Consider the following 27,691-nt stretch of genomic DNA (forward strand, 5'->3'; position numbering starts at 1 on the left):
ATTTTAACTTTCAAAAAGGGAATTGGATAAAAGGGAATTGGGAAAATTGCAGGGCTACAGGGAAAAGAGCAGGGCGAGTAGGACGAATGGGATATCTCCTCAAGAGCGGGCACAGGCACGATGGATCGAGTGGCCTCCTTCTGTGGTGTATGATTCTATGATTCTGCCACAGTTAGGCATGATACTCCAATATCTCAATCAGATTTCTATGCCACACCATGTTGGTGAAGAACCTATTTTGCCCGCATGCGATCTTCCCTACGATTGAATTCATTTTAATGTCATGTTACCTTGTTCCGCTTTCCCCCATCCTAGTTCTCCCTCACCTATAGGTTAACAGCATCCAACGACCTTAATCCATAGAAAACTCCATGGCCTACTTCTTATATTTAAGCCGCTTCTTGATAATCAAAGCTTAATCTAATTCCTTCTATCTCCATCTGGAAATCTCCACACTCGGTAAGCAGAGGCTCCCTGCCCACTGAACGCACAGATCCTGCACACAGTGGCTCGCCAATGTAGACAAAACCCCCTTGTAAAAGCTAATCAGCCCATGCTCTCGCAAAGCGTGATTTCATTCTGCAGCGCAGTGATTTAATCATTAGAGCTACACCTCGTTAATTCCAATTAACAGCTCTCCTGCCAGACTGCTTCCGAAGCCAATCAGAAGAGCGGGGTGCTTGATGAGCAGAACATGGCAGGACCAGGCAGGACAATTACAGTTTGCACGCTTCCCCACTTACAGCAGCTGCAGAGGGAGTGGGCAGTCTGTCAGGCATTAGCATCAACTTGCACTAAAGGTGTCAGCCGTGACTCAGTGGGTAGCACTCTCGCCTCCGAGTCAGAAGGCTCCAGGGACTAGAGTACAAAAATCTAGTCTGACACAGAGTCACTGCACTGTGGAAGGTGCCGTTTTTCTCACGAGACGTTAAACCGAGGCCCCGTCTGCCCTCTCAGGTGCAATGTAAAAGATCCCATGGCACTATTTTGAAGATGATCAGGGGAGTTCTCCCCAGTTTCCTGGCCAATATTTATCCCTCAAATTCTCAATATTTATCCTACATTACAACAGTGACTACACTCCAAAAATATTTCATTGGTTGTAAAGCGCTTTGAGATGTCCGGTGGTCGTGAAAAACGCTATATAAATCCAAGGCATTCTTTCTTTCAACTAACATCACTAAAACAGATTATCTGCTCATTATCTCATTGCTGTTTATGGGAGCTTGCTGTGCGCAGTTAGTATTGGTTCATTCCACTGCAAATTAAATAGATTTAATTCAGAAAATTATATTTTGGGATACAGCACGCGAGTATTTTGAGACATGTGGTGAGTGTAGTGTGTTGGCAGGAACAGGTGACTCTGAGCCTATGGTTGCCAAAGCTCTCTGCCACTGGGGCTTTGCTCGCCTCATGTCTGGTCTGTTGTAGATTCAGAGGCTGATTGCCACAATTAGTCAACAACTCTGTATTGTTGTATAATGCAATTCATATTCATCATACTCATAGGCAGTCCCTCAAAACAAGGATGACTTGCCTCCACCCCAAAAAAAAGTGAGAGTTCACAGGTGTTTCGAAAGAAGAACCCGAAATGCATCCTGAAGGGTGGAAGATGCCTGTGCATGGATTTTTTTTTTTTTTAAACGTGTAGTGGCCATTGCACACCAGCCACCACACGGGCTTGACAGAGCTGGGTCTTGGTCCACTGGCAAGGATTACCCAAGACGACTGGGGATCTGCTCTGCTGCACAGACCCAGTGCACACACATATCACAGTGCGGGCTGGCCCTTGCTGCCCCTGGCCCTGAACTCACGCCTCCCCTGGGCCCCGATCACATCCATCCACAGTCTCTCGCTGCTCCTTCGCCCCGACCTCGCCGCTCCTGCTGCACCTGCTCATGCTCAATCACCGACCTGGACCTACCAGGATGGTAGAAGGCAAACTAGATGGACCTTGTTCCGTCTTCCTCCAACACTTCCTATGTTCCTGAGGACAAGCACTTCCCTTGCACTGCTGGGCGGAACTAAATTCACATTTATTGTAGCAGAAGTTTACTTGCTAGGAAGGCACATGGAACACAACCTTCCTCCTCTCCTCACTGTCTTGAAATAAAGACTCATCGCAACATCTCCTACTCCAACTCTTTCTTTCCTAGCAGCTCAAAACTGTGAAACTCTGCACTTCCCTCAATCTGCCCTTTCTCAGGCAATCGAGAGGTTTCTCAATCCCACGCTTGCTGTCAACTAGCCCTGACTTCATCATTTATATTGCCTTTTCTCCAACTCATCTCACCCTCGGCTGTGCCCTATATTGTCAGACATGCTTCTTCATTTTGGTCAAAGCAGGCAGAGGGAACAAGAGAGGCAACAGATGAATAAGGGCTGAGGGTAGAGCTTTCAAAGGGAGGAGCGGGGAGCTGGTGCTGGACTTTTGACAGACAAGAGGAGACTACAGGCGGAGCTTTAAACTTCGTGAGGCGTGTAAAATGGGCAATATCAGATCAACTATCCCATATACACCCTCAGATGGGTGTAAAACGGGCGATATCGGATTGAACGCCCCATATACACCCTCGGGTGGGTGTAAAACTGGCAATCAGATGTCTGACCCAAGTTGAAAGTTTCGGTATAGATCTTCGAAGAGTTGAAAAAAGAGATTTGATTGCTTCATTGGAAGACACAAGAGATAATTGGTAATGAAGTCATTGCGCAGTGATAGTGAATCAAGTCGGTGTGCGGCGACGGTGAATCGGATCGGCGTGCGGCAAATCGGACGTGACGGTGTGCGGCGATGGTGAAATCGGGTCAGTGTGCGGCGATGGTGATTGAGTCACTGTGCCGTGACAGGATTGTCAGCTCTGTGCACTGTCCAATTAGTGGATATTTTGCAGCCTGAATATTCCATTCAGCAATCAATGTGTTAAATTAGCGAGAGCAAAGAAATTAAATATCAAATAAATGAATGATCATGCTGAGACAACCTCTAATTCTGAAACCAGACAAGATTGGATTGTAAGCCGGAGCTTTGTGCCAGCTGTTGGCACTGCCCGTGACCCCAGACAACTTCCTGGTTTAGGCTGGGACTGGCGAAATGGCACCTTCATTCACAAGCAAACTTTCACCTCTGGCACTCGCTGTGATGTTTCCTAATCTGGAGTTGGCTTTAACCCAGGCTGGGCCCATATGGGCCATAGAGAGAAATTCCCTGGGATTGAAGCCAACCTGATCGCAGGAGGTTTGGCATTTGCAGAGGGTAGGCATGCTCCTATTTATAAACATATGGACCCACTTGGGCTTTCTCAAATCCAGGGGGCAATCTTTCCGAGACAGACGATTCCAGAAGGTTTGAAATACCTGGAGGGGAGGATGGTGGAATTTGGTCGGGGCAGAAGTAAAATGGGCGACAGCGAATTGGCAGCCCATCTTACACTTTATTTCGTAAGAAAATGGGGCAGGGTGTAAAACGGGCAGCCAATTCTCCACTGCCTGTTTAACACTAATGCCCAAGACTGATTTCCTCCACTTGATCGTAGCAAGAGGGTCTTCCTTCCCCATCCCCTCCATTTGCTTTACTCCTTTCCTGCATATGCTGGCTCTTGTTAGGATATGGTTCCCAGGCTGTGGGAATCTACGTGGACTTCACTCAAGTGACCATTCATGATGCACGCCCCTGAACAGTGCGTATTGGCAAGGCACCATAGGGGAGCATTGAAGTCGAAGCCCTTCCTCACACAATGTTCACTTACACAAAACTCTCCCACCCCCATTATATAAAAAAAAAATCACTTTAGTACTAAACCGAACATGTCTCTCAGTCCAAAAATGGGTCACTAAGAGGTCACATTAAAAAAGATACCAAAAGATTCACCAATGCAGGAAATGGAAATGTCACCATGGCATCAACAGGGAGATTCCTTCGGAGGTTGGGTTTGAAACTGATTGGAGACAGAGTAAATCTTACCCGAGCCTTCCTGATTTGGGAGTTCCCGATATATGGACTATGAGTGGCAAGGCAGAAAAGCATCCCATTCCCTAAAAAGGGCCATGCCATGGCCTTCAATGAACGCAAATCGTCAACGAGAAACACAAACAGCTCTGCCTGTAAATTGTTACCCGTTTGATTGTTGCCACTTACGACATGCAGCATTACAACAATAATTTCCATTTATGTAGCGTATTTAAGATTATAAAAATGTCCCAAGGGGCTTCACAGGAGTGATAATCAAACAAAATTTGACACAAGCCACGTAAGGAGATATTAGGACAGGTGAGCGAAAGCTTGGTCAAAGAGGTTGGTTTTAAGGAGGGTCTTAAAGGAGGAGCGAGGAGTAGAGGTTTAGGGAGGTAATTCCAGAATTTAACCTTCCAACACAATAAGCTCACATCTGGTGAATAGCCCCAAGGTCCCACTGAGTATTTAGCAGCTGTCGTCCCCCCCTCCCCCCACCCGGCCAACTCGCACCCCCCACCCGGCCAACTCGCCCCCCCCCACCCCCCACCCCGCCAACTCGCCCCCCCACCCCGCCAACTCACCCCGCCAACTCGCCCCCCACCACCCCCCCCCCCCACCCCGCCAACTCGCCCACCCCCCCCCCGGGTGAAGGGCAGAACCAGGGAAGAGAAGCACTGCACTGAGAAAGAGAGAGCTGCAATAAACAGCAGGGGAGATCAGAGCTGCATGTTGCAGTACTGCTATACCACACTCATTCTCTTCTGCCAACAAGCAATCACTTCCAGTCAGTGCATGGACACCAGCCAAGCAGCAGGAGTTTACACTGGAGAATTCGCCCAGCTCCTCCAAATTTTAAGCCCTATCAGCCCAGACACTGCACTGCATGTTGATACCCAGGGCCCTATTAACTCTGAAACTGGGCAGAGTATTAGCAGCCCACGTGACATTCCCTTTCTAAGGAGGGGGCTATAGTGATCAGATTTAAACCCCAATTTTAAGCTACTTTTCTAGGCTCACTGTAGCCCAGCACAGGCCTCAGGTTAAAATTGCAGCCAATTTGCACACAACTAGCAACAACGTAAATGACCAGATAATCGGTTTGAGTGATGGTGGTTGAGGGATAAATATTGGCCAGGACACTGGGGAGAACTCCCCTGCTCTTTTTCGAATAGTGCCATGGGACCTTTTAGATCCACCCAAGAGGGAAGATGAAGTCTCGGTTTAATGTTTCAGCAGCACTGAGGGAGTGTTGGCCTGGATTTTCTGCACAAGTCTCTGGGGCTTCAAGCCACGACCTTCTTTCTCGGAGAGTGCTGCCCACTGAGCCATGGTTAGTCAGGAAAAAGGTCTCTTCCCCTCTCCCTCACAGTATTTTTATGCTTTTAATTTTTAGCAGTATTGTTGGAATCCGGGCTGACAGTGGAGGTTTTCCTGAAGAGAATTTTGCTTATTTTGGAGAGCGAGGCAAAATGCGGGGGGAGGGGAATGGGAGCTACAATTTAATTTCGTGCACTTGGGAAAAATGAGCCAAGGTCTGTGCTCCTGATCAGCATCCAGTGAAGAATGGGCAGGGTGGGGGGGGGGGAGCGATACCCGAGCGCTCCAAGTGCCACCACACCCCAGAATAGAAACATAGAAACATAGAAAATAGGTGCAGGAGTAGGCCATTCGGCCCTTCTAGCCTGCACCGCCATTCAATGAGTTCATGGCTGAACATTCAACTTCAGTACCCCATTCCTGCTTTCTCGCCATACCCCTTGATCCCCCTAGTAGTAAGGACCTCATCTAACTCCTTTTTGAATATATTTAGTGAATTGGCCTCAACAACTTTCTGTGGTAGAGAATTCCACAGGTTCACCACTCTCTGGGTGAAGAAGTTCCTCCGCATCTCGGTCCTAAATGGCTTACCCCTTATCCTCAGACTGTGACCTCTGGTTCTGGACTTCCACAACATTGGGAACATTCTTCCTGCATCTAACCTGTCTAACCCCGTCAGAATTTTATATGTTTCTATGAGGTCCCCTCTCATTCTTCTGAACTCCAGTGAATACAAGCCCAGTTGATCCAGTCTTTCTTGATAGGTCAGTCCCGCCATCCCGGGAATCAGTCTGGTGAACCTTCGCTGCACTCCCTCAATAGCAAGAATGGATCAGCACCATCAGCAGAGGAAAGGGACGAAAATCAAATTCAATGTATACGGTGTATATATATATGTATATGTGTGTGCATGTGCGTATGTGTATACGTATACGTGCGTGTGTATACGCGCGTGTGCGTGTCTATACACGCGCACGTGTGTGTGTGTATACAGGTGTGAATGTATGTGTGTGCATATACGTATGTGTGTATGTGTGTGGTGGTGCAGAAGGTTCAAGATCACAGCGTTAGCTGACAGCTCACTCAGTCCCACACGTGTGTAATTAATTTGCTCCTTGTCTGCATTGTGCTGTATTTTGCGGAGCAGAAGCTGGGGATACCCAGCTGCCACCAGTTGCTGCCTTTAATTAGTCTGGCTTGGCTGCCCCACTGACGGGGTGAATTGCAGCAGACAGGAATTACAACCAGCCATACAGATTACCGCCTCTGGCCGGTGATGAATTGAAGCATTGACAGTTATGACAAGTGATTAAGTCTTTTTGCAGACTTACACACGAGTCAAGGATAATACAAAGCCCTGGGTCCCCTCCCTGGATTAGAGAATTAAATGTCAAAATGAGTATTTAATACACTGCACTCTCCTTAAATATCACAACATATTATTCACAGATTTATATAGGGCAGACACTTAAATTAGAGCATTAACTGTCAGTGCAAAATCTCCATTGTTAAAGCTGCCTCCAACATCCTCAGTCTTCTCTTTTATTCCGCAGACTTCTTTTCTCCTCGACCACCCTTGACTCTCTCGAAGGACACACATTTGAATCCTGCTCCCATACCTGGCAAAATTCTCTTATCTGGTCCAGGACTGAGATGGGCTAAGAGGAATACCTGGTCTGACAATTCGTTTCTCTGCCTTATCAATACCACAGTGACCAGTGCTGTTTCTGTACTTTTGTCACTTGACCTGCCCAGACCGCCGTGCTGGCAGTGTGGCTCTTATCATCCAATCACACCTTGGTCTAACCCCCTACTCGTCTGGCACCTTTGAATATCTCACCTTGTTCCACCCCTCTCGCCTCTCATTTAAAATCCTCATTCTCTGAGCGCCCACTCAAGTACCACGACAAGTTTCTCACCGAGATACATTCACTGCTTTGTTCCTTCAGCCTCTGCACTGAGCGACATCTCATCCTCGCTGATTTCAACTTCCATCTCAACTCATCATGCTTTCTGTTCTTTGAATTCACTGCCTTCCTATCCTCCCTTAATCTCTCCCTCCATATAAACTCCCCTACTCATATTCACAGCCACCACCTCGACTTTACCCTCTCACGTGGCCTCACTACACCCATCGTGTCAATCAAAGATAAGGCCATCTCTAATCATTTCTTTCTATCGTTCTCCACCCACACCCCCCTTATCTCTCCCAACCCTACTTCCTTCTGTGTCTATCCCCTGGAAAAAAACTCTCTCCCATTTCACTTACAGCTGCACTTTCGAAATCCCAACTATCAGCACGACATTTGTGCAGCTACCGATCTGCTCAACTACACACTCACTTCCACCTTTGATACCCTAGCCCCCATTAAAATCATTTGTCTCTCGGGCGCTGGTCACTATCATCTGGTACAGCCCTGATCTTCGCTCCTTCAAGTCCAAGGGACGCAGCCTTGAACAAATATGGCAGACAGCTGGTTTAGCCATTCATCACCAGATCTGGCTGGACCGTATAAAGCATTATCGAGTCCTGTTCTCCTCTGCCAAAACAGCTCACTATTCCAGGATCATCCAGGAATGCAATGATAAACCCTGGCTTCTATTCTCTACTGCTTAAACCCCTTGCCCCTGTCTCCATCACACTCACCTCCACCACATTCTTAAACCCCTCTCCCCTGTCTCCATCACACTCACCTCCACCACATTCTTAAACCCCTCTCCCCTGTCTCCATCACACTCACCTCCAACAAGTGCAAGGAGTTGTCACTAAGATGGAGACCAGCCAATCAGCTGCCTCTGCCGCTTCCCTTCCTTCCCCTAGCCCACCAAACTTCCTCCAAGGTTACCCCCTGCCCTAGCCTCACATCTTTCTCTAGTTTCTCTCCAATCTCCCCTCATGCCCTCTCAAAGCTCATCTTGCCCATGAGTCCAACCACCTGCTCCCTCAATCCTATTCCCACTAAACTGCTGACCACCCAACTTCCCTTCCTGGTCCCTATGTTACCTGATGATGTTAACTGTTCTCTCTCCTCGGGTACTGTCCTCCTCCCATTCCTCATTAAAAAATAAATCAACCTTTGACCCCTCTGTCCTTGCAAATTACTACCCCATCTCCAACCTGCCCCTTCCTCTCAAGTTATTGAATATGTTGTTGCCTCCCAAATCAGTGCCCATCTTTCCCGGAACTCCATGTTTGAATCCCTCCAATCAGGTTTCCGCCTGTCACAGTGTCGAAACGACTCTTATCAAAGTCACAAATGACATCCTATGTGACAGTGACCTTGGCAAACTCCCGACTCGTCGTTCTTGAACGGTCTGCAACCTTTGGCACAATTGACCACATCATCTTTCTCCAACGCCTCGCCTCCGTCATCCAGCTGGGTGGGACTGCCCTCGCTTGGTTCCATTCTTATCTATCCAGTCGTAGCCAGAGAATCTCTTGCAATGGCTTCTCTTCCCACTCCTACCCCGTTACCTCTGGAGTTCCTCAAGGATCTATCCTTGGCCCCCTCCTATTTCTTATCTACATGCTACCCCTCAGTGTAATCATCCAAAAACACAGCACCAGATTGCACATGTATGCTGACGACACCCAATCTCTACCTCACCACCATCTATCTCGACCCCTCTGCCAACTCTAAATTGTCAGACTGCTTGTCTGACATCCAGTACTGGATAAGCAGAAAATTCCTCCAACTAAATATTAGGAAAACTGAAGCCATTGTCTATGGTCCCCGCCACAAACTCCATCCCTCCCCCAGGCTGAACTCTGTCTGAGGCTGAACCAGGCTCCTCGCAACCTTGCTGTATTTGACCCTGAGATGAGCTTCTGACCACATATCCACGCCATCACCAAGACCGCCTATTCCTGTCTCTGTCCCTGCCTCAGTTCATCTGCTGCTGAAACTCTCATCCATTCCTTTGTTACCTCTAGGCTTGACTATCACAATGCCTCCCATCTTCCACCCTCCATAAACTTAAGCTCATTCAAAACTCTACTGTCCGTACCCTAACTCGCACCAATTAATGTTCCCCCATCAGCCCTGTGCTCGCTGACCAACATTGGCTCCTGATTAAGCAACGCCTCAATTTTAAAATTCTCATGCTTGTTTTCAAATCCCTCAATGGCCCCACTTCGGACTATCTCTGTAACCTCTTCCAGTCCGACAACCCTCCATGATCTCTGCGTTCCTCCAATTCTGGCCTCTTGCGCCAATTTTAATCGCTCCACCATTGGCGGCCGTGCCTTCAACTGCCGAAGCCCTAAGCTCTGGAATTCCCTCCCTAAACCTCTCTGTCTCTCTCCTGCTTTAAGAGGCTCTTTAAAACCTACCTCTTTTATGTGCCTTAATATCTCCTTATGAGGCTCAGTGTCAAATCGTGTTTAATAACACTCCTGTGAAGTGCCTTGGGAAGTTTTACTACATTAAAGGTGCTATATAAATGCAAGTTGTTGTTGTTCTTTCTAAGCTACACATGTCCTATCCTCCTGTACACTCCATCTCCTCACTACAACCCCACTGCGTGCAAATCGAGACTAGTTTCTCCAGCTCTTACTTTATCTCATTCTTTCCCAACAACGACGGGGCTACCTTTCCTCCTCTGATTTACAGACTTTGAAAACCTAAGCTTGGCATCATCTAATTGAAAAAGAAAGTCTTGCATTTATATAGCGCCTTTAACATAGTAAAACTTCCCAAGGCATTTCACATGAATGTAATCAGACAGGATTTGACACCGAGACACAGACAGAGGTGTTTGGACAGATAATCAGAAACTTGGTGAAAGAGCAGCGTAAAGTGGGAGAAAGCGATGGAGAGGTGGAGAGGTTTAGGGAGGGAATTCCAGAACTTAGGGCCTTGGCAGCCGAAGCCATGCTAGCAACGGTGGAGCGATTAAAATCAGGGATTCACAAAAGTTCCCCAGCGTCTGACCTGTTCTTGCAACCACAGTATTTGTGTGGCTGGTCCAGTTAAGTTTCTGGTCAATGGTGACCCTCAGGATGTTGACAGTGGGGGATTCGGTGATGGTAATGCTGTTGAATGTCAAGGAGTGGTGGTTAGACTCTCTCTTGTTGGAGATAGTCATTGCCTGGCACTTGTGTGGCGCAAATGATACTTGCTATTTATCAGCCTAAGCCTGAATATTGACCAGGACTTGCTGTATGTGGGCATTATCTGAGGAGTTGTGATTGTAGCTGAACACTGTGGATCATATACACAGTTGGGCCGAATGGCCTGTTTCTATGCTGTACATTCTAAATAAATTATATCTAAAGACACCCCTTTGCAGGTCAGAAAGTGGTGCCTTATCTTTTTAAGTGGACATGTTCCTGATTGAAGGATATCAGACAAAAAAGATTAATCAAAAATTGCAATCAGCTAAGAAGCAGTCACTCGCTCACCTAACGCAGTGCAGGCCTGCTCAGGTTTCCATCCAGTTATGCAATCGTGCTTTGCTCAGCAAAGAAGTGTTGGAGATTAATTTGGCTGGGCCTTTGTGTTTTCTTTTAATTTGGAATGTTGACAAATCCTTTAGGATTTAATGAGGCTTTGAGTGAACGAGCTATTGAGCACATGATATCTGTGTAAGACAAACCTGTGGCAATTAGAGAGCTGAGACAATAATCAGCAGTCAGCACTGTTGTTTGGAGTTAAATACAAACATGCACCTGTTGATGCACGCATGCACACGACACACACACTCACAGACACACGCAAATATACACACACACGCACGCACACACATACACAAATAAACGCACACTCACACAAACACATGCACACCCGCACGCACACCTAGGGCGTCATTTTAACATAACCGGGCCAGTGGGAAACTGACTGGATTGGATCAAGAGCCCGATTTACACTCCCCGATTCACCCCCCGGCTGAGTTTATTCTCCATTGGAGTCGATGGAAAGTAATTTGGGGACAGGAGTAAAACGGGCAGCCGATCCGTTTCCTTCGGTCTCACTGAGTGGGTTCGGTTAAAATGACACTCGCATGCACACACATACACTCGCGCACACACATACACACAATGTGCGCGCACTCACATATACTCGTGCACATGCATTCTCACACACATACCCGCATGTGCACACACGCTCACACACATACACTCACACGTGTGCACACACACACACATACGCGTGCACACACACAAATGCACTCTGTTACTTCTGCTTGCTTTATGAAGCAAGTCACACACATACACTCACAGCTTTGCCCAAATCTATCCTACACCCCAGCAGTCTCTCTGAAGTGGCCCAGCAAACCACTCTCAGCAGCGGTTCAAGGCCCACTACCACCTTCTCAGGGTAGCCGGGGGATCGACAATAAATGTTGGCCTTGCCAGTGATGTCCACATTCCGAGAATACATTTTAAAATTAAGAAAAGCTGTCCCTGTGGGCCTCACAGATAATCTGGGTCCGAGACAGGACACTCTGCTCTCTCTCTCTCTCTCTCTCTCTCTCTCTTTCTAGCCTCTCACGCTCTCCCCGCTCTGAGCTTGCATCTGCTCTTCAGTCCCCATCCCAGTTTTACAGCAAAAGATAATTATTTTTTTAATTTATAAATCAGATTAAATTATTTTGAGTTTAACAAAAGCTTCAATTAGACCAAAGCACTGGGGAGGAGGGTGCGGGGAAAGGAAGCCATGCGATTAATGCGAAATAAAGTCTAGTTCAGACAGAGGTCAAACTGCACAGCCGAAGCCAAAGGAGAGTTGTGCCCCAGGGCTAAGCTCGCACATAGAACGGGAATGGGGACATCGTGTAATCCTCTTCTACAGCAGAGGCCAGCAGAGCTTCTGAGAATTTCCAGGATTGGCCCGGAATTCCCCAGCTTTTGCAGTATTTTAGAAGCCGTCCCATTCTGCCTGCGATTGGAACTCCCATTATACATAACGCACTTGCAAAATAATGTACTGCAACAACAACTTGCATTTATTTAGTGCCTTTAACGTAGTAAAACGTCCCAAGGTGCTTCACAGGAGTGCTATCAGATAAAATTTGACACCGAGCCACATAAGGAGATATTAGGACAGGTGACCAAAAGCTTGGTCAAAGAGGTAGGTTTCAATCAGCACCTTAAAAGGAGGAGAGAGAGGCAGAGAGGTTTAGAGAGGAAATTTCAGAACTTAGAGCCTATACAGCTGAAGGCATGGCCACCAATGGTGGAGCAATTAAAATCGGGGATATGCAAGAGGCCAGAATTAGAGGAGAGCAGAGATCTCTGAGAGTTGTTGGGCTGGGGGAGGTTACAGAGATAGGGAGGTGCAAGGCCATGGAGGGATTTGTAAACAGGGATGAGAATTTTAAAATTGAGTCATTGCTGGACTGGGAGCCAATGCAGGTCAGCGAGCACAGGGATGATGCGTGAACGGGACTCGGTGCCAGTTAGGACAGGAGCAGCAGAGTTTTGGATAGAAGTGCAGGGTGGAAGATGGGAGGCCGGCCAGGAGAGTGTTGGAATAGTCGAGTCTGGAGGTAACAAAGGAATGGATGTGGGTTTCAGCAGCAGATGAGAGAATTCAGGTTGACCTCTGTGGAGCAGTGACTGTGCTTTCAAATCTTTCCCCAATACATGTGCAGCAAATCTGCCCTGTGCCTGTGAAGTGCCAGGATGGGTGAGGTTTGATCAGGCTTGCCAACTCTTTTGAAGTCAGCCGTACAGTCTGGGGAAGAGAGTCGCTTGCTCTCACACCCGAGAAACACACTCATGTTTGAATGCACTGGGCAGATCAATCCCAGCACTTGTATCTTGCTTTCCCCCGGTAGATAGTAAGCAACAGCAAGGTAGCACTATGGAATTGAAGCTATCCCAGTATTCATTGCAGTGATGAAAGCCCTCTATTAAATTGAAAAGCAGAGAAGTTGCGTTAAACTTGTATCGAACCTTGGTGAGATCTCTCTTGGTCTCCATATTATAAAAAGGGCACTGGAGAAAAAACATTTACAAGGATGATACCAGAACTGAGAGGTTATACCGATCAGGAACACCTGAACAGGCTGGGACTTTTTTCTCACCAAGCAAATGCAAGGTAAGTGCTGGGAGCAGAAGGGGGATAAAGAGAGAGAAACAGATAAAAGGAATTGCTGTATTGTACAGAAAAAATGCAGGCGGTGTGACAGACACAGGTTGTTCTTTGATTCTCTTCCTGTATAGTCACACAGGCTGGTTTTCATAGTATCATACAGCACAGGAGGCCATTTGGCCAACCGGCTCTTTGAAAGAGCGATCCAATTAGTCCCACTCCCCCCCGCTCTTTCCCCATAGCCCTGCACATTTTTCTCTTTCAAGTATTTATCCAATTTTCTTTTGAAAGTTACTATTCATCTCGGATTCCACCACCCTTGCAGGCAGTGCATTTTGCCCAGTAATTTCAGCCCTGGGCTCAGTGGGTAGTACTTCCGCATCAGAGACAAAGTGATTGTTAGATCGAGGCCCAGTCCAGAGGCAAAGAGGTGGTTGGATCAAGGCCCACTCCAGGGACGATCTCAGTAAGCAATCAAGAGCAGCCAGTGCTTCATTGACAGTGGTACCATCCTTCCGACCAGCAGCGCCATGGAACTGCTATCCACCTGCTCAGATGGATGCTAAAGATCTCACAGCATCATCAATGAGTAGGGACTCTCGGTGTCCTGGCCAACACCAATAAGATACAGATCAGCCATGATCTAGTTGAATGGTGGAACAGGCTTGAGGAGCTGAATGGCCTCTTCCTGCTCCTATGTAACAAACTCGAGGGGGCTGAATGGCCTCCTCCTGCTCCTATGTAACAAACTCGAGGGGGCTGAATGGCCTCTTCCTGCTCCTATGTAACAAACTCGAGGGAGCTGAATGGCCTCCTCCTGCTCCTATGTAACAAACTCGAGGGAGCTGAATGGCCTCCTCCTGCTCCTATGTAACAAACTCGAGGGGGCTGAATGGTCTCCGCCTGCTAAGTGACATTCCACCTTCACTAGCACTGCCAAACAGCAGGTAAATTGCTCATTCAGTTCCTGCGTAATAGCAGGCACTGCACAGTAATTCATTGTTTGGAGTTGTTTGGAGATGTGATTACTTGCGGTGTAAATAAAAGGCTTGCTATTTGTATTAGAAATGAATCAATAATAGGATTGGCACATTTATCGCCACTGCACAGACTAAGATTAGTAATAGACCAGCACTGCCATCAAACAACTAAGGGGCACATGGACTCATACCCCAGAAAGAGTCAGTGTTGGGGGGAGGCATTAGTAAAAAGACAAAACTATCCAATTATCAGGACATATCTTGGAAGAAATTTAACTCATTCTTTCCCAGGACCTCAAGACTAAGGAGCTCTTGACATTCCTCAGCTTCCCCCTCCCTCTCCGGCCTACAGACCTTTGAAACTCAAGCTTGGTATCATCAAATCTCCACCTCCCATTAGCATCATCCTTTCTTTTTCAACCTTGGTGTGTCCTGCCCTTTGGCCCTTGACCCCTCTCCATGGGGCTCGACCATTCACCTCGCTTTCACAATAGAAAAAAAAACTGCTTTACCTGACCTGGAAGTAATTGAAACTGGGTACCTGACACAGAAAACGTCAGAAATGAAGGACTGGAGATCATTGTCAGTATATATGAAATATATAAAATTCTCAGGGCCTGGAGTGCTCCCTGAACTAAAGCAGACGTCTGCAATTCTTGTAGGCATAATAAATAACTGGTGCACAGTGAGCCAACATTTGGACTAAAAACCTGTCAGCCGTCGCTCAGTTGGTAGTATTCTCACCCAAGTCAGAAGGCCATGGGTTCAAGCCCCGCTCCAGAGACTGGAGCACATAATCCAGGCTGACACTCCCTGTGCAGTACAGAGGGAGTGATGTGCTGTCTACCCTCTCAGGTGGACACAAAAGATCCCATTTGAAGGCACTATTTGAAGAACAGAAGGGGAGTTCTCCCTGGTGTCCTGGACAATATCTATCCCTCAGCCAACATTCACTACGATAGATTATCTGGTCATTATCATATTTCAGTTTGTGGGACCTTGCTGTGCGTAAATTGCCCGATGCATAGAAACATAGAAAATAGGCGCAGGAGTAGGCCATTCGGCCCTTCGAGCCTGCACCGCCATTCAATGAGTTCATGGCTGAACATGCAACTTCAGTACCCCATTCTTGCTTTCTCACCATATCCCTTGATCCCCCTAGTAGTAAAGACTTCATCTAACTCCTTTTTGAATATATTTAGTGAATTGGCCTCAACAACTTTCTGTGGTAGAGAATTCCACAGGTTCACCACTCTCTGGGTGAAGAAGTTTCTCCTCATCTCGGTCCTAAATGGCTTATCCCTTATCCTTAGTTCTGGACTTCCCCAACATTGGGAACATTCTTCCTGCATCTAACCTGTCTAAACCCGTCAGAATTTTAAACGTTTCTATGAGATCGCCTCTCATTCTTCTGAACTCCAGTGAATACAAGCCCAGTTGATCCAGTCTTTCCTGATATGTCAGTCCCGCCATCCCGGGAATCAGTCTGGTGAACCTTCGCTGCACTCCCTCAATAGCAAGAATGTCCTTCCTCAAGTTAGGAGACCAAAACTGTACACAATACTCCAGGTGTGGCCTCACCAAGGCCCTGTACAACTGTCGCCCCTGTACTCAAATCCCCTCGCTATGAAGGCCAACATGCCATTTGCTTTCTTAACCGCCTGCTGTACCTGCATGCCAACCTTCAATGACTGATGTACCATGACACCCAGGTCTCGTTGCACCTCCCCTTTTCCTTATCTGTCACCATTCAGATAATAGTCTGTCTCTCTGTTTTTACCACCAAAGTGGATAACTTCACATTTATCCACATTATACTTCATCTGCCATTCATTTGCCCACTCACCTAACCTATCCAAGTCACTCTGCAGCCTCATAGCATTTCCTACATTACAACAGTGACTACACTTCAAAAGTACTTCATTGGCTGTAAAGGGCTTTGGAATATGCTGAAGCCCTGAAAGATGCTATAGAAATAACCTACTGCAAGGGTGGAGGTTAAAGGGGGGGCAGTGTTAGAGAATGTGGATTTTTGACACACATGCACGTGCACACATGCCCAAGTGTGTTCTGGAATTTCCTCCCTAAACATGCAAGTTGTCTCAGGGAGTTTAGTTAATCCGTCAGGGGTATCAGATCAGTAGATCTGTAGAACATGTAAGAACAGGAAAAAAAAGTTTCATTTATATAGCCTCTTCCACTACTTCTGGACGTCCAAAAGCTTTTTATAGCTAATCAATTCCTTTTGAAGAAGTCAATTTTGTAATATAAGCAAATAAAGGAGCCAAATTGTGCACAGCAAGATCCCACAAACAGCAATGAGATAAATGACCAATTAACCTAATGACCATTGTACCTTTTACGTTTGATGGGAGAGTATAGAGGGAGCTTTACTTTGTAATGCTGTTGTTGTACCCATCAGCCATGGCTCAGTTGATGGCAGCCTCAGCTCTGAAGGGTGCGGGTTCAATCCCCACTCCAGGACTTTGAGCACAAAATCGAGGCGGACACTGCAATGCAGTACTGAGGTACCATCTTTCAATCGAGACATATAATCTGTTTAGGTGGATGTAAAGGACCCCATGTCCCTATTGAAAGAAGAGCAAGGAAGTTCACCTGCTGTCCTGGCCAATATTTATCCCTCAACCAACACCTCTGAGGCAGTTTAGTGATCATTTATCTCATCGCTGTTTGTGGGATCTTGCTGTGTGGAAATGTGCTGTCGCAATTTCCTACATAACAACAGTGACTGGATTTCAAAAGTGATTCACTAGCTGTGAAATGTCCTGAGGTGCTGAAAGGGGCTTTTCCTTTGTATCAAACCCGAGCTGTTCTGACTCGAAGCTAACCATCCATTGCCTTGCTGACTCAACCTTTCTGAAGTGTCATTTGTCAGCTCATGCTCTATAGATGGCCGGCGACTATCTACATAGTCCTTTCTGTGGGTGTGCAGTCAGAGACCAGTGTTTACAAAATCAGACAGCGTCTAAACAAACGGTTCACCCCATACAGACATCCCAGCCTGACTAATTATGCCAAAGATGGAGGCAGACAAATCAAGCCAGACAAAAGGAGGTACTAGGACAGGTCCCAGGTGTCCTGGACAATATTTATCCCTCAACCAACATCAATAAAAACAAATTATATGGGCATTATCTCATTGCTGTTTGTAGGACCTTGCTATGCACAAATTGGCTGCTGCGTTTCCTATATTACAACAGCGATCACACTTCAAAATCTATTTCATTGGCTGTAAAGCACTTTGGGACATCCTGAGGTTGTGAAAGACGCTATATAAATGCAAGTTCTTTCTTCTTTCCCTCTCAGCCCAGGCCTGCCCTCATTCAATCTCCAAACAATACATCTTCCAGTAGGGGGCAATGGAGAGAAATGAGGACTAAGATTTCTTACTTCCCCCTTCCTGGACCAGAGGCACCTAGCACAGGCCGAGACCACCTCATACACAGAGGATAAAATATGCAACCTTCCTGATCTCTGTGTGGCTCAGTACCACACTGGGCAGTATTCCCCTGGTCCATGTGGCTCAGTACCACACTGGGCAGCATACCCCTGGTCCATGTGGCTCAGTACCACACTGGGCAGCATACCCCTAGTCCGTGTGGCTCAGTACCACAACATGCAGTATACCTCTGGTCCGTGTGGCTCAGTATAGTACCACACCATGCAGTATATCCCTGGTCCATGTGGCTCGGTACCATACCTTGCAGTATACCCCTGGTCCATGTGGCTCAGTACAGTACCACACCATGCAGTATACCCCTGGTCCGTGTGGCTCAGTACCACATCATGTAGTATATCCCTGGTCCATGTGGCTCAGTACCACACCTTGCATTGTACTCCTAGTCCGTGTGGCTCAGTACAGTGCCACACTATGCAGTATACCCCTGGTCCATGTGGCTCAGTACCACACCATGCAGTATACCCCTGGTCCGTGAGGCTAAGTATCACACCGGGTATTACGGCGTATGCTCTCTATGGCTTTAATGGAGTATCCAGAATAGGTCAAAGGGATGAGAGTGCACGGGGCCCATTATAGAAGGAAACTATTGCCTTACCATTGCTTTGTACTGTATACGTACAGTGTACTGCCCGGTGTGGTACCATTACCTCTTTACTCTTGTACTCTATGCCCTATGCCCCTACCTATCAAACCTAAAAAAATAGTGGGCCTTTTTCATGGCTCCATTTGTTGCCCCAGCTGAGATCAGTTAACTTAACTAGTGCTGGGACCTGTCTGGGTCCACGCAAACGGTAGTGGAAATCTAGAAAACTCTCCCGCAAAATAGTCAATTCCAAATCGCAAAAGTGTGACTGATGTATTTTTGTTAGGCATGAGTATTAAGGATCAGGGAACCAAGGCGGGTAGATGGAGTTAACATACAGATCAACCATGATCTAATTGATTGGCGGGCAAGGCTCGAGTAGTTAATTGGCTGACTCCTATGTTCCTATGGTCTGAAAAATGTAACACCACACAGGGTGATGCTTGTACAGGCCAGGAGAACAGGTGTCTAATTTAAGCTGGCCAGAACAAGGCACAAGACAGGTTCATTCCTGACTGTTAGATCCTCCACCCCACTGTGCACATTGAGCGGAGTCAGCAGATTATTTCGCATGTTTCACCAGAACATGATGTTACTGGAGGGCTGAAAATATCTGTTATCCAGCAAGGAGAAAAGGGGAGAAATCTTTTAGGGAGAAAAAAAACTCTGAACTACTCCTTTCAATGGACGTTACACTGAAGACTCTCTTGGTTTCTGCCAATAGGCGTCACTAATCAACAAATACACACCCACCCACCCCCTAGTGGTTGGGATGCTGCACTGCAACCAGTACTCCTTCCCCAGTCTGAATCACAGAATCTTACAGCACTGAAGGAGGCCATTCAGCCCACCGTGCCTGTGCCAGCTCTTTAAAAGAGCTATCCAATTAGTCCCAGCTTTTCCCTATAGCCCTGCAAATTAAATCTCTTCAATACATGTCCAATTGCCTTTTAAATGTTCCGATAAAATCTGCTTCCACCATCCTTTCAGGTAATATGCTCCGGATCTTAACAACCCTCTGTGAAGAAATTTCTCCTCATTTCCCCGCGAGTTCTTTTGTCAATTATTTTAAATCCATGACCTCTGGTTAGTGACCCACTTGCCAGAGGAAAGAGTTTTTCCCTACTTGCTCTATCAAAACCCCTCATAATGTTGAATACCTCTTAGTTCTCCCCTTCTCCTTCTCTACTCTAGGAGAACAATCCCAGCTTCTCCAGTCTCTACATGTAACATGTCCCTGGTCTCATCCTGGTAAACCTTCTCTGCACCCTCTCAAGGACCTTGACATCCTTCCTAAAGTGCGGTGCTCAGAATTGTACACAGTACTCCAGCTGAGGCCTAACCAGAGATTTGTAAATGTTTAGCATGACTTTCTTGTTTTTGTATTCAATGCTCCTATATACAAAGCCAAGTGTCCCATATGCTTTCTTAACCGCATTCTCAACTGGCCCTGCCACCTTCAAAGATTTGTAAATATTTACCCCTAGGTCCCTACCAAGCTTTTCTTTTTAATTTATTGGATCTACCCTGCTCTGTAACAAAGGAAAATTCTTTGAGGTAAACACCACATCCTTGTAATGTAAACCACACTGATTCCCCGCTTCTCTATACCAGTTTGGACCGTACAATAGTGCCTTATCTTGCATCATGTTGTGCGGTTGAAGTCAGAACAAGCATGTTGGAAGGATTAGTTTAGAGAAATGTCACCGATTTCTGTGGGTTTATTTCTCGGACTTTTGTTCTGCCATGGGGTCAGAGTGGTGCCATGAGTTGACACATTGCTCTTTCACCTTTCAGGCAAGGTCCGAATCCAGCTCAGACTGGTGGATGCGAGTCGGAAATGAAGTGAAGTGATTGGTGGAGGGGTGGGGGCATGGGGGAGGTCTTGTCTCAGTTTCCTGCAGGAAGGGATCCACAGTGCAACACCGATTGGCACTAAATTACTGATCGAGTCCAGTGTCCTTTAGCCCAGTGCTGTGGCATTCCTACCTCCGAGTCAGAAGGTCCCGGGTTCGCACCTCCCGCCTCCGACAGTCCCGCCGAGTGGAGTCGGAGCTGCGGCTCTGAATTCCGAGCTGACATCCAGCAGGATACTTGTGTGGGTGACTGCTGCTCCGCCCTTCCCCCCCCACCAAATCATCATATAGGTTGTGGGAGCCCATAAAACGCTCCCCCCATATTTGACTAACACCCCATCGTTGGGATAAAGATGGTCACAACCATGGAACGAGTGTTCATGTTGCAGCCTGTGAATTCTTCCAGTACTTCACACTACACCTCAAGGGAAGAGCATGAAGATATGAAATGATGACTCCAACAGTGTCACAGTGATCTGAGGCAGGGATGCTGAGAATCCCATTTACAAATAAGCATCAACGGTTTAAATGTATTCCCTCTCCCAGTCTCCTGTTAACGCCTCACTGATTCAAGGAAACCCAATCCCTGCTGGAACATCAAAAAAGGTGCGAAAGTAATAGGCATGATACCCAAATTCTCTACTTACCCGCATCAAGTCCAAACAAACCTTCGCAGGGCTTGAGATCTCGTGTTGCTGATGGACTGAAAGGACAGTAGTTATTTTTAGCCAGTTTGTCACCAGCAATCCAAGAAGCTGCCGCTATCAGTCACTACCCGATACCAACAGTTCTTGTGTTCAGCACCATGTCTGTGCTGTTCAACGTGTGACAAATTATTGATCAGTCTGCTTGCAGAGACCAGGTGATCGGGTTGCCACTAAAGTGACTCATCTTGGACTCAGCAATCTTTAGCTGTCACCAGCTCTGACATTCGAGAGCGACATATATCCTCCCGGACAATGGGTCCTGAGCCCGCTGACAATAGTGCCGAGCGTCTGGTGTCGGAAGCTGAGGTTACCTGTCACTCTGCGCCTTTCTTTTGTGTACTGAAGCTAATCTGTCAGTGCACGCAAAGTCAGATCAGCAGGACTGATAGGAGCCTCTCCGTTTTACAGCAGTCCAGCTTTACTCCGACAGCTCCACGCATCAGAACTGAAAGTAGTAACTTCTATCGCGTCTTCCACAACGCCAGGACATCCCAAAGAACTTTACACCCAACAAAGTGCTTTTTGAAATGTAGCCACAGTTGTAATGTAGGAAACACGGCAGCCAATTTGTGCACAGCAAGCTCCCACAAACCCCAATGTGATAATGGCCAGATAATCTGCTTTTAGTGATGTTAGTGCAGGGATAAATATTGGCCCAGGACACCGGGGATAACTCCCCTGCTTCAAAATTGTGCCGTGCGAACTTACATCCACCTGAGGGAGCAGATGGGGCTTTGGTTTAACGTCTCATCCAAAAGACGGAACCTCCGAACTACCTCAGTACTGCATTGGGAATGTCAGCCTGCGACGGATGGGACTTGATCCTCCCTCCAGTGGGGGGACCTGATGGATGCAGGGAGCTCTGTTCATCAAGGATAGGTTGGGCTCTTTATCCTTGGTTGGGAGAACACCCTCCGAAGATCAAAACCAAGGAAGGCAACTGGAAAACACCTCAGCTGCCCCTTCCCGACTAAGGGGCTCAAGAATCTCACGTGTGACACTTGAGTTAGGTCCTGCGCAAGGGGCAGAACAACAACAACTTGCATTTATATAGCAGCTTTAATGTAATAAAACATCCCAGGACGCTTCATAGGAGCGTCATCAGACAAACGTTGACACTGAGCCACATAATGAGATATTCGAACAGGTGACCCAAAGCTTGAACACAGTGGTAGGTTTTACGGAGCATCTTAAAGGAGAGAGAGGTGGAGAGGAATTTCCAGAGATTTGTTTTTATTTATTCACAGGATGTGGGTGACGTTGGCATTTACTGCCCATCCCTATTTACCCTCGAGAAGGTGGTGGCGAGTTGCCTTCTTGAACCGCTGCAGTCCGTGTGGTGAAGGTACTTCCACAGTGCTGTTAGGTAGGGAGTTCCAGAATCCAGTGACAATGAAGGAATGGTGATATATCGCCAAGTCAGGGTGGTGTGTGGTTTGGAGGGGAACTTGGAGTGGTGATGTTCCCATGCACGTGCTGTCCTTGTCGTTCGAGGTGACTTAGGGCCTAGGCAGCTGAAGGCCCAGCCACCAATGATAGAGCAATGAAAATCGGGATGCGCAGTAAAAATTGGAGGAAAGCAAAATTCATATCGCTCTCAGGCATGATTCCTGATTCCCTAGAGTTACAGGATGCCCAAGTACCTAAACCTTCAAGAGTTTCTAGCTCTGTCTATTTTAGATTTTCCCTGTGGTGGTGGGAGTTTCAGGGAGTTTCCTGCTCACACGCAAGAAAAGCTACATTCTCAGCTGTTACTGAGAACCGATAAAGTTCTCGAAGCGCTTTAAAAATTCCAAGAACAATGTTGAAAGTGCAGAAATTGCTTGAAGAACTTTAAGCCACATCCAGAAAGGGCTGCATTCACAGCTTCCCTCAGTGTGGGGCTGGGACCTTGTGGTAGCAACTGATTAGGAGGGAGATGAGGAGATCTCAGTGATGAGAGGTGGCAGCGAGGTGGGGGAAAGGATGGCAGCAATCACTGGCCGACCAGCCCGATATGTGGAGACCAAAGGCGGGCTGCACTGCACAAAGCATCACCACCTTTGATGGAGGTGGGAGGTTTCAAAGGTAAGTACACAATAGCACCATCCATCTTCCAGGGGAAACTTGGAGGACTGGGAGGCAAGTAAAAGAAAATAACTAACTTACATTTATATGGCACCTGTCATGACCTCAGGACATCCCAAAGTGCTTGACAGCGTAGGAAACGCGGCAGCAAATTTGCACACAGCAATCTCCCACAAACAGCAATGAGATAATGACCAGATGATCCGTTTTACCGATGTTGGTTGAGGGATAAATATTAGCCACGACAATAGCATAATGGTATCATTTCTATCCACCCGAGAGGACAGATGGGGTCACGGTTTAATGCGTCATTCGAATGATGGCACCTCCAACAGTCCCCCAGTCATCATAGGCAGTCCCTCGAAGCGAGGATGACTTGCTTCCACGCCAAAAAGGGATGAGTTCACAGGTGTTTCAATGAAGGACCTAATATTCCAAATCTCGAACTACATCGTGAAGGGTGGAAGATGCCTGTGCTTGGATTTTTGTTAAATGTGTGGTGGCCATTGCACACTAGCCACCACACGGGCTTGACAGAGCTAGGTCTTGGTCCAGTGGCAAGGATTACCCAAGACTAACTGGAGACCAGCTCTGCTGCACAGACCGAGCATGCACACATATATCGCAGTGTGGGCTGGCTCATGCTGCCCCTGGGCCCTCGCCTCTTCTGAGCCCCAGATTCACGCCTCTCCTGGGCCCCGTCACTTCCCTCTACAATCTCTCGCCGCTCCTTCACCCCTCCTGCTGTACCTGCCCACATGGCAATCAGCGACCTGGCTTTGCAGTATTGCACTGGGAGTGACTGTCCAGACTGTGTGCTCAACTTTCTTGAGTTTGGTCTTGAATCCATGACCATCCGACTTCGACGCATGTATTCCCTTTCAAAAGAATTGATGGACTCTGTTTCAACATGGTTTGTGGCTGAGGACTCCACATTCTAACCATCTAATGCTGGGTAAAGGAGATTTTTCTAACCTCCCTTTAATTCTTTTGTAATTATCTTGAATTTGTTCCCTTCTGTCACAGTCTCGCTGACCAGTGAAATCGATCTATCACTAATTTCCTCTGTCATCACCCTTCATAATCCTGAAGACCTCTATCAGATCAGCCCTTAGCCCCCGCAGCTCTGTGAAAAAACTTCTCAAGTCCCTCCTCGCAAGTGTAACTGAAGCTGAGGTAGGCGAGATGGCGTAAGAGCTGATCAGACAGATAGGTTTACAATAGGTTTTAGAAAGTGGAGAGAGAGTTTCGATAAAGGGCCTTCATCTCAGACATCAGCTTGCCTTCTCTCTTTTGCTGTTGATGGGCCTGCTACACAGTTCCTGCACTTTCTGTTTGTTAAATGAGCAAGGCCTTCGCCAAAGGAATCAATTATATGACACGATAACTTAAATGGTGTTACTTGCATTGTCGCATCAATTCTGTGTGATATCGAGGGTTGCCAACTCTGGTTGGACTTGTTCCTGAAGGTGTCATCACCTGACCTTCGACCTCCAACTCCTCCTCCCCCATACCACTGCCATTGGTTGCCCAACATGTCCATCCTCGCCGTGACCCACCCCCACACCCGTCATTGGTTGCCCAACCTGTCCATCCTCGCCGTGACCCGCCCCCACACCCGTCATTGGTTGCCCAACATGTCCATCCTCGCCGTGACCCGCCCCCACACCCGTCATTGGTCGCTCAACATGTCCATCCTCGTGGCGACCCGCCTTGGAAAGCAAACAGACTCTTCATTGTCCGATTGGATGATTCTCGACTGTCAGTCAAGCAGTCTTTTCTTTTCCATCTCCAATATTTTTAAGAACTATTAAACAAAATTGTTCAAAATCATGTTTTTTTAAAAAAAAAACAATTTTGTTCTAAACGCCCCTCTGATTTTTCTCCCTGGTGTTGCTCACAGCAGTTACCTGGAGATTAATCTTCAATTCCTGGGGTTTCCAGGACAATCCTGGAGGGTTGGCGAACCTGCGCGACACGGTTATAGCAAATTGACCCACATCTCCTGCCTTTTTGCCAACTCTGCCCAAAAAACAAAGGTTTACGAAACAGTTAGTTCCCTGGAGCTGAAATCTGAAACAGTAATACTGAGCACACACCAGACAAGGGCAGGGCAGGATCGGGTAACTGCATCACTTACATGCCACGAAGGATAAAGTTGGAAAGGTGCCAGTCCCACTACAGATGCAAACTTTCCCTGCGTCTGTTGGTAACCAATTGCCGATCAAGGGCCCTGTCGGCCTCGCTCAGAGTCACAGCCACAAGCAGACCTCTGCAGCCAAGCACAAAAAGATTAAGTACAGCTCACTTTTTTAACTGTGTACTTGAGTCTAGTGATTCTCATCTGCTCAGCCGCCAGTCTCCCTCTGTGACAGAGCGAGCGTTCAGCTCCGTCAGTTTTACGTTCATCGAGGTGAGGGTTGTCAGTGCTGGGGAACGGCACCACTTTCCATTTCAGACATCTGCTATCAGCATGAAGGAGAAAGGTACAGGCTGTCCCATCAAACACTCCCAGGACAGGGTACAGCACGGGGTTAGATACAGAGTAAAGCTCCCTCTACACTGTCCCATCCAACATTCCCACGGCAGGTACAGCACGAGGTTAGATACAGAGTAAAGTTCCCTCTACACTGTCCCATCAAACACCGGCATTCCTGCTCCGAAAAGTCTTGCAACCTCTCAGACAATTCTGTCCTGGGACAGATTCCGTCGATGAAATTATCGGTAATCTTATTTCCTAATGCTATTGGTGGGTGTTGTGTGCCTGAAAGTATTAACTACCAGAAAGAATGATTCAAATCCACATGGCACAAGGCCAAAAGACACAGCGAATTGGGTGCATTCGACAAATTACTCAGATACAAATTCTTTTATTGTCGATGGAACATGTACTCTCTCAGGCTGTGGGTTGGATTGGAGTATGCATCCATCATCTTTGGTGTCAGAGTTTGAGTGTTGCCGGCAGACCCCAGTTATGTTACCGGTTGTGATCATATGCTGACTGTCAGCAGAGTGCTGTGCCCACATGTGTTCATGGACGCAGGGGCCAGTCTTAACTTCCTGGCTCGGATGTGCAAGCAGGATCAGACAACCAGTCATTACTGACAACGGGAGTATGCAACCATAAAGGGTTTTGACTCACTATTCCCAATATTGGCAAAAGCAAAACAACTCTGATAGGACAAGTAAGGTTTCTGAGTCACTCATTTTTCCATTCTTTGAATGGAGACACAACATGTCTTGTTCATTTCTTCAAATTCCACATGACTCCCTCAACTAACTTTACTGCTCAGGGATGATTTACTGGCCAGGTAACTCCTGTAAGCATGACATAAGAACTGGAGGCGGCCATTCAGCCCTTCGAGCCAGCTCCACCATTTAATCAGATCATGGATGATCTGTACCTGAACTCCATTTACCTACCTTTGCCCCATATCCCCCAATAACCTTACCCACAGAAATCTATCCAGCTCAGTCTTGAAAGCTCCAGTTGACCCCCAGCATCCACAGTCTTTTGGGGGGAAGAGAATTCCACATTTCCAATTCTTGCACAGCTAGCCCAGTGATACCCATTAACCATTAGAGGGGAAGGCTCGGCAGCACAGAGCTCAGCCAAGCAGCCACGTGTCTAGACAACAGAACCTCGAAGGCGACTTGACTGCATCACGCCGAGCTCAAACAATCCTCGCCTGACATCCACACACGTGAACTTCCCAGCAGGATCACTTGGCAGAGATGCTTTGACCCCGTCTGGAGTAAGGCATTCAGTGCTGGGCACTGCGCATCAGGAAAGGGGGTGCAGTAGAGATTCACAAGAATGATAGCAGTGCTCAAAGGGTTAAATTCTCCACACACTCACAGCATTTCTTTATGTTACTTCCATGTACTGTCGTATTGAATCACTCACTGCACTAACGAAGGACCCTGATCAAACACGAATTTAAACCAGCAGGTGCTCTATTTGGATAAAGGGTGCCTGAATAGAATTACGCCCCACAATAAATATTCCTGTTCAGTGTACATTGTGATACGGGAAAACTAGTTATTTAATCAGAATTAAGTACATTTTTGCTACGTGCATTGTTAGCCCATTACGATCAACGCACACATCGCTCATTGGCACTTAAAACATTTAGAACCAAGTGAAGTGAAGTGGTGAATGAAAGATGTGATGACTAACACCATCTCTCCACTGGGACTGGACAAGAAACAACGTTCCCTCCACTCCTGTGCATCTTGTAACCCTAACCGAATAACATCCTCTCATGTCTTTCTCTCAATTTGTGTACAATTTACACAAGACAGTTCACACTGCAACTCGGTTTGTGAACATTCACATTTATATTAACTATGCCTCAATTCACAAAATAAATTGCACATGAAAATTGCACTTTTATAAATAAAGATTTGCATTTATATAGTACAATGCACAACCTTAGAATTTCCCAAAATGCTTTACAGCCAATTAAGTACTTTTCGAAGTGTACTCACTGTTGTAAAATAGAGAAATGCGGCAACCAATTTGCGTGCAGCAAGGTCCCTCAAACAGCAATGAGATAAGTGACCAGACACTTTAGCCCCGAGCTTGACAGGAGTAGGCAGGGGGGTGAAGTTTCTGTCATGCTATGGAGTTTTGACTCTACAGTGGGCGTAGTTTTTCTTTGACAGGATCCATGCCCGGAAGTCAGCCTGATTGACAGGTTTGGCTT

The sequence above is a fragment of the Pristiophorus japonicus genome, chromosome 14 (genome assembly GCF_044704955.1).
Source record: "Pristiophorus japonicus isolate sPriJap1 chromosome 14, sPriJap1.hap1, whole genome shotgun sequence".
Lineage (NCBI taxonomy): Eukaryota > Metazoa > Chordata > Chondrichthyes > Pristiophoridae > Pristiophorus > Pristiophorus japonicus.